This window comes from Eutrigla gurnardus (genome assembly GCF_963514095.1).
Source record: "Eutrigla gurnardus genome assembly, chromosome: 18".
Taxonomy (NCBI): Eukaryota; Metazoa; Chordata; class Actinopteri; order Perciformes; family Triglidae; genus Eutrigla; species Eutrigla gurnardus.
Window position 1 is genome coordinate 21236477 of NC_139929.1, and position 9105 is coordinate 21245581.

A 9105-nucleotide genomic window follows, 5' to 3' on the forward strand; every position below is an offset into this window, starting at 1 on the left:
GCAGAGAATGCAATCTCAATTATTATACACAAGACTACACGCTACGCGACTATAGGAGTAACTACAAGACTACAGTTTGCCATCTCATTACAAGAAAAATCCAAATTCTTTGACATAAAGCTACTTTTTTTTTTTACAGTAACGCAAATAGTTGCAATTTGTCTGTTGCTAATGGAACTCAGTTGAAATCAGACCAATGACTAAATAAAGCTATCTTGTCTGCGCAGTGTTAAGATATCACTTAAAGGTAAAGAGTACATGCAGGTGTTTTATTCTGAAAGTGACAGGACATAAAAGTGGACTTGAAGACCGAGTAAACTGATATCCAACCAGGATACCACCACTACTATGCTTCAATATGCAGTTTGCTATGGACTGACTCAATGGGTAAAAAAAAAACAGTATGTCAGCTCTGTAAGAGGGAGGAGACAGAGACAATGTGTTACCATGGTAACTGACCCAGAGTTTACAACAAGGGTTTCTCTCCTCTCATTTCTACTTTCTGGAATAGGCCTCGGGCTCTTAGAATTAAAAAAAAACAATCAGTGTGAGTTTTTATATTCAGTTTTTATCCATTGGGCTAGTGATCTGTTCTTGTTTTCATGTCTTTGTAGATTTTCCCAAGGACTGCGCTTGAGACAAGTTGACCTTATCGAGGACGGTGTTGCAGCAAGTAGCAGAACCTTAACAAAGATGGCTTCGTCTCTGAGAAAAGTATGTCACACCACATTTTCCTTTAGTAAAATTAGAAATACCATTGGTAAACTGGCTTATAAGCCACATCAAGGTAATTAGAGATCCTTCATTGCTCAAAAAATATGGTTGGCTATACATTATTCTCTTATGTCAGAAACCAGACTTTCCAGTTAGTATTTAGCAGTTAGTAATGTTGTGCTTTGTGTTTTCCTATATGCAGGTCTGCAGACGTGCTATTCACAAGTTGCGCAGTCAGGGTAAAATGAAAGTTGGCGGCCGACATAGCTTTGTTATGCTGGATGAAAGTAAATTCTCACACAAAAGGAAGGTAAGATACATTTGCTCAATATGTGGAACTTTATTTGATAGAACCAGTTTTCAAATGACAAAGTAAATCATCCCATTTGAAATTGATAGTTGATTGTACTTGTGCTGTTTTTTGTTGGTTATGGCTGTTAGACTGAAATGAGTAAACAAATAATAGACCTTATGATTTATTCCTTGACCAGCAAAATTAATAATCCATCTGTGTACTATGAAGTTAGACTCAGGTCTTTTGAACACCCATGTAAATTGAATTTCAAAGTGCTTGTATTAATTTGATGTACTATATCCCTAACAATGTTTGACAGTACAACCGTGGGAGGATGGGACCAGCATGGAGACGGAATAAAAAATGGGTCTTTGGCATCTTGGAAGTATCACATACCACCAGGAGACCCATTCTCAAGATCGTGAGGAGGCGTTCCACAGACCAGCTTCTGCCAATCATAAAGCACCATGTTAAGAGAGGATCAAGCATTGTGACTGATGAGTGGAGAGCTTACAAGAGAGCACTGTCAGAGGAAGGATACGATCATCATACTGTCTGCCACAAGAGACACTTTGTAGATCCTGTTTCCAGAGGTCACACACAGAATTTAGAGAGAGCCTGGCAAACCTTTAAAAGTGATGTTTGGCGTCATAGAGGAAATAGGAGTACAGCGCTTTTAAAAGAACATTTACGAGTTATTGAGTGGGAATATTGGCTTGGACGATGTCACAGATATGGCATCCTTGGCCGGCTCATTCATGATCTAAGGAAATTCAACATTCATGAATGTAAATAGAGACAGACCTTTACAGTGGCATAGTTTCATGTGGGGGCCTGGAATGAGCAGGGAAAAAAGCAGTCAACATTCATTGATAGGTGCCGCAGTGCCATGACCCCAGAGGTCAAAGAAAAGATTTTGAAAATGAAGGAAGAGGGCACTCTGCTTCCAATTGCCACCCAAACAATGTGAATTGTTGTATTAAAGATTAGTTTGGCAGTTCACACCTACAGTATGTAATATGTTACATTTGTATATTTGTAGTGGCTTGAAGTAGTTTCCATGCCCATGTTTGCACTTTACAGTTTATTAAGAAAGAAGTTAAAACCTGGATTTTGTTACATTTGTATATTTGTAGTGGCTTGAAGTAGTTTCCATGCCCATGTTTGCACTTTACAGTTTATTAAGAAAGAAGTTAAAACCTGGATTTTTCACCTTCTCACCGCCAGCTCATTCGTGATAGGAGGAAATTCAACACTCATGAATGTAAATAGAGACCAGTGGCTGCATAGTTTCACAAGTAGATGCATCTAAATCCTACGCATTTAACGTTTAAGATGGTAGAACAGTTAACAGTGAAATTAACACAACTGTTTTCATTGGTAAAATAAAGCTTGAAAAATGTACTATGTCTTTTTCTCCCTTTTTGTGTTTTATACCTTAAACAGTAACTAAACCCCAAAACCAATGTTTTCAGCTGTAAACTATTATGTCTGTATTTAGTAGTGTTGGTGATTGATTCAGGTCCAAATCTGTAAATCTTCAAAATTTACATTTTGTGGTCAAAATATGCACATGGATTGCCCCCTACAGGTTGAAACCAAGCTTTACAGTTATATTCCTAATCTTAGTGTAATTCTCTATATTTGGTATCTGACAAAATGACTTATGATGCAGCATAGCTTCTTTTAAATGCATGCAAATGTGTTACACTTTACTTAACGCCAACAATGAAACATCATGATTAGGTATACTGCATTATAGATGCATCAATATGAACCTCACTTTACTTAAAGCATACATTGATAACTTATATATACTTATGGCATCCTATGAGTCCTTATAACAGTTGATTGTTGAGTGTGTGTATAGAGGGGTATAAGTAGTTATAATGTATTATAAGTCCCAGCAGCCAGCCTGTAGTTTATAACCGGTCAAGAGCACTCATAAGGCCCTTGGATTTATAAGTCAGTATAAGCTAGATTTATAACTGTTGATATAGTGCATCATAAAGCTTTATGTGTGTCTATGAGTGTAGTTGTAATGCATTATGATTGATTATGATGAGCATTATAATTTACTATGAATGTGCTCATAATGCACTATAGATGTGGTCTTCATAGAAAGTGTTACCGAAAATACTTACAGAGTCAATTCAAAGATGTGAATCTGTGTCTCTAAAGCGTGTCAGTGGGGAACCAGACCAGACTATGTAGAGAAACCAGAGACTGTCTGTGGTCCCCAGAGGTCTATATGGTAGCTCACATTAGTCCAGAGACCAGACCAGACTATGTGGAGGAACCAGAGACTGTCTGTGGTCCCCCAGAGTTCTAGATAGTAGCTCACATTAGTCCAGAGACCAGACCAGACTATGTAGAGAAACCAGAGACTGTCTGTGGTCCCCAGGAGGTCTAGATAGTAGCTCACATTAGTCCAGAGACCAGACCAGACTATGTGGAGAAACCAGAGACTGTCTGTGGTCCCCAGAGGTCTATATGGTAGCTCACATTAGTCCAGAGACCAGACCAGACTATGTGGAGAAACCAGAGACTGTCTGTGGTCCCCAGAGGTCTATATGGTAGCTCACATTAGTCCAGAGACCAGACCAGACTATGTAGAGAAACCAGAGACTGTCTGTGGTCCCCAGGAGGTCTAGATAGTAGCTCACATTAGTCCAGAGACCAGACCAGACTATGTGGAGAAACCAGAGACTGTCTGTGGTTCCCCAGAGGTCTAGATAGTAGCTCACATTAGTCCAGAGACCAGACCAGACTATGTGGAAAAAAAACAGAGACTGTCTGTAGTCCAAACAACAAGGTCTATGCTGTATTTATGTCTATATGTCTTATTTGGAGTGTTGATTGAGCAGCTACAATGTTAGCACAACCTAGCACCCATCAACCATCAATCTTGGCCAGGACTCTCTTGTAAAAGAAATGTTTAATCTCAATGAAACATTTTCCTGGTTAAATAAAGGTTATAAAAACAGTCATCAATCAAGCTACTACCATGCTCACTGCAAGGTTTATTCATACCGCTGGCAAATTTTGACTTAAAGTTACTTTTATGCAACCAGCAAGTTTTTTCTTGATTGGAAATGACAGGTGTCATTGTACGATGTACAACAGGCATCATTGTGGAAAAAAATATTTGAGCTTTTATTTCCATTTGAAGAAAAAATGACATGTCCAAAATTATTCATACCCTTTGCAAACAGACACAAAGTCAAAATATTATATAAAATGTAAATAAATCAGGTCACACTTTCAATTGCTTATGAAATAAATCCTGATTTGGTTGAAGATGTCAACTTAAAATTGTCAACAAACCATTTACTATATATAATAGACATGATTTCATTTATTTATTCACTTATTTGTAATCAGTCAGGTTCGTTCCTCCTTGTACTTGTTATTAAATGTATTAATGTTTGTGTAAATGGACTTAAATTAATGTAGTATATTGGGATGGCTTTGTGTTTAGACTGAACATTGTTGTGTTGAGGAACATGCATTTGTGACTGGAGCAAATAGTTGCTGTCCAGTGAAAACCATCAACTTGAGAAATGTGTCTGAAACAGAGCACACACAGATTAGAATAGAAAACATCCATATGACAAATAAAGATGAATGTATATTGAACTGTTTATTCATTGATGGAGAAAATTCTGCTAAATTCAAACTAATGAATTCTAAACTATGATGATACTGCAGCTGATTTTCCATTCATCAAAGCTTTGTAACGCTTGCTCTTGGTGATGTTGGGGCTTTGATGAAAATGATGAAAATCATGAGCGTGTTCTAGTCCTGCTCTGTGTGGAAACATGTCCTGAGAGAACTTTTGTTGTGATATGTAACTATAAATTAAATTGAATTGAAAATAATAAACTGTTCTTGGACTGATATTTTAATGAATTAGTGAATTTAAATTAATTTAAATATTTAAAACCAGTGTTACAATCTGAAAGATGTCTCATCACTAAAATGAAAACAGGGCTTATGTTTGTTTCATTTCCCCCAAATTCAGTATCCGATACTATAGTATATTGAATGGTTACTGAATGTGGAGATTAGTCACATTTTGATCACTATATTGTGTTATTATTTCTAATACCTGCATCAGTTGAACTTGGTACAACTTGTGCAGGAGGCCTGCTGAATGTTGTGTGTTCCGAAGGACTCGTCTTCGTGTCCAGACCAGCTGATGAAGACGGCTGTATGATGCATGTCAATGTGTCTGGGTATAAATGTTGACTGTGATGTTTAAATCTCCTCAATGTTTGAAAGATTTTGAAGCAGTCGAGTGCTTCCAACGTCATATGAATCACTTGATTGGTTTGGGTTGTCATGTGACTCACTTGGCAGGATCGAGGATATTTCCCTATTTAGTGTCGTTCATGTGATTTTTAGTCAGTTGTTTTTGATGCTGTTAGTTGCTTTGAGAGTTAGTAGTGTTGCATCAGATGTGTATTTGCAGAGAATGGGTTGAGCATGAGGGAGGCTGGCCAGAGGGTCCAGCCAAACCTCAGCCGCTTCACAGTGTCGACCATCATTAGGACGTTCAGGATGGAGAACAGGTACGAAATCTATTTTCCATGTGTACTGTAATACTGCATTCAATAGACTACAGCACTGTTTCCTAAACAGTGTTTTGGGACGCATTTGTGGGTCGCAGTCACATTGTTTTGGGTCCCTTTTATTCTTTGTTTCCTACATTTTGTTATTAATTATTATTTTAATAATAAGTAAAGAAAAATGATTCCAAGAAAGCAAATATTTCCATGAATTACTGTGAAAAGCAAATGTCATTTTTGTTCCACTGTAATTTCATGAAGAAATAAAAGAAAAATCCAAGAAATTCCATGAAATACAGAATTAGAAAACAAATGTGTACTGTAGAGAGTAGTGAAAAAAGCAACTCTACAAGCTCACAACCCAGCGCAAAGTGATGCCCATATTTTTCCGCTCCCTTCACAGCACTGAGACTGCACTGGTCAAGGTTACCAATGACCTACTGCTTGCAGCCGACTCAGGCATGTTCTCAATATTAATTCTCCTTGACCTCAGCTCAGCTTTTGACACAGTGGACCATAATGTCTTAATCAGCCGTCTGAAATATCATGTTGGTATCACTGATGTGGCTCTGGATTGGTTCATCTCCTATTTGTCCAACAGGTCATTCTCTGTATCGCTTGGAGAAGCCTCCTCTTCTTGGTCTCCTCTCTCCTGTGGGGTTCCTCAGGGGTCTATCTTGGGTCCCCTCCTATTCACTGTGTACATGCTACCCCTACGCAAATCATGCATAGACACAACATTGACTTTCACTGTTATGCAGATGACACTCAGTTGTATGTCCCACTACGGCCGGGCATAACCGAGGTTTCCTGCATTATGTCCTGCCTTGCTGAGATAAAACGTTGGATGTCTGAAAATGTTTTGCAGCTGAATGACTCCAAATCAGACATTGTCATAATGACCCCCTTTGGCCCCAGCACTACTAGCTTGGATAATCTCTCCTCTAGTCTGGGCGCCTTATCCAACAATGTAAGAAAAGAGGCCCGCAATTTGAATTTTAATTTATTAAAGGATAGCCCCTTGAGATGTAGCATCTCATTTTCAAGGGGGTCCCTGAACAAGCATATACATAGAACACACAACATCAGCAATACACTACATTACATTGTAGACATACATAACATGACAATACAATACAACAAATACAATACAACAAATACAGACATCTTGCTCACACACTCCCACATACCACCCCTACCCCCATAAATTTAACAGAATAGAAATATTAAATAACATAGTAGAAATAACAAAATAACAAAATGGAGAAAGAAGGAATAACAATGGAAGAATCAATGAAGTAATTAACTAAAAACAAGAGCAGTTTGTTTTAAGATGTAAATATAGTGACCTCCTGAAACAATGTAAAGAGGTAATAGAACGCAAAGAAGGAGGGAGATTATTCCAATCAAATGGGGCTTTATATTGGAATGACCTTTTACCAACCTCTTTAGAGAGTCTAGGAACAAAGCAATAAGGGAAGTTGGTATGTCTAAGTGGGTATGGGAGTTGTATGGAATCATAAGTTCTTTTAAATAAGGAGGACAATTAAAATAAATACATTTGAAAAGAAAATGGAACCAAGGATTGCCTTCTTAATTTGGGTTGTAGCCAGTTCAGAGAATCAAACATGAGACAATGATATGTTCTAAAAGGACATCTCAAAACAAATCTACATAAGGAGTTAAATAATATAGTCAGAGATTTAAGGTGAGTGTCAGAGATGTTTTGATAAACAACATCAACATAATCAATAAGTGGTAGTATCAGTTGTGTGATTAACCTTTTTCTGACATGAAATGTGAAACAGTTGATTGAACGGTAAAGTGAAGCGAGACAACCATATGCTTTTTTAACAATGTAATCAATGTGAGGTTTAAATGAGAGTTCAGGATCAATCCAAAGTCCAAGATATTTAAATGTGTCAACTTTGTCAACAGGGGATCCATCGGAAAAATAAATATGAAAATCAGCTGACTGGGATTGGAGATGACGTGTACTAAAAATCATACTACATGACTTATTTTTGTTCAATACAAGTTTGTTCTTGCAGAACCAGTCTTGAACCATATCAAAATCGGACTGTAGAGAGTTCTGGATCTGCGCTATATTTGATTTAGAGGTGTATATAACAGTGTCATCGGCATATAAGTGGACAGTTGGAGCAAATTTTAGGCAGATCATTAATAAATACAATCTGGGTGTAATTTTTGACTCCGAATTATCTTTCAATACTCAGGTGACTAAAGTGTTGCAGTCCTGCTTTGCCCAACTGAGACTGCTAACCAAGATCAGACCATTCCTGTCCTCTGCAGACTTAGAAAAGGTCATCCATGCTTTTATCTCCTCCAGATTGGACTACTGCAATGCACTTTATTCTGGTATCAGCAGGCGTAACATCCAACGACTGCAGCTGATACAAAACGCTGCTGCTAGGTTTTTAACACGTACTAAGAGATGCGACCACATTACTCCAATCCTTGCTGCCCTTCACTGGTTACCTGTGAGTTTTAGAATTGATTTTAAGATTTTACTGCTTGTTTTTAAAGCCTTGAATGGTCAGGCTCCTGCCTATATCCGCGATCTGCTGACTCCTTATGAGCCTCATCGCTGCCTGAGATCCTCCAACATGGCCCTCCAAAATCCCGACTTGTCAGCAAGGGTGACCGGGCCTTTGCTGTTAGGGCCCCTCAGCTATGGAACTCCCTGCGCGGAGATCTCAGGCAGGCAAACTCAGTTTCATCTTTTAAATCCCTTCTTAAAACTCACTTTTACCTTAAGGCCTTTTCTTAATTGTTGTTCATTGTTGTAGCTATTTAAATTAATTTGATCATGTTTTCATGTTTTTATTTTATGTTTGGATTTTATCTCATTATATTATCAGTTGTATTGTTAAGCACTTTGTAACTTGGTTTTGAAAGGTGCTATATAAATAAAGTTATTATTATTATTATTATTAATAGCTTACTGATCCTTTGTGTATTACGTGCGCATTCTCTCTCTCTTTGTTCTGCCTAACACACATGTGCACATACAAACACCGCCCCCACACGTATCCTACGCCAGCTGTTTCCGTCTCCGGACGCTAAGGACATAGCTCTATCTGGTGGCTATACCTGGCCATCTCTCACTCGCTCTCTCTCTCTCGCGCGATTCTATCGGACATCAGTGGCTCCGCCCCTGAACGCTGTGAGGAATAGCTCCATCTGGTGGTCGCGCCCGGCCATATCTCTCTCTCTCTCTCTCTCTCTCTCTCTCTCGCTCTCTCCACACACACGCGCACACACACACACACACACTCCACGTGTGTCTCTTCCTTTGTTTAGCTTAGCTTTGTGTGTTAGGTAGTTAGGTAATAAGGCTTTGTTAATTGCAGTGTTATTGATTGTGATCATTATTACTGATTTTAATAAATCTTATTATATTATAACTAGCGGTCTCTTGTGCTTGTTGTGTATATGTCACTGGATAACAGCAGGTTGTGAAGGCTAGTGCTCGAATTTCACGCCTTTTTAATTGTTCGATTG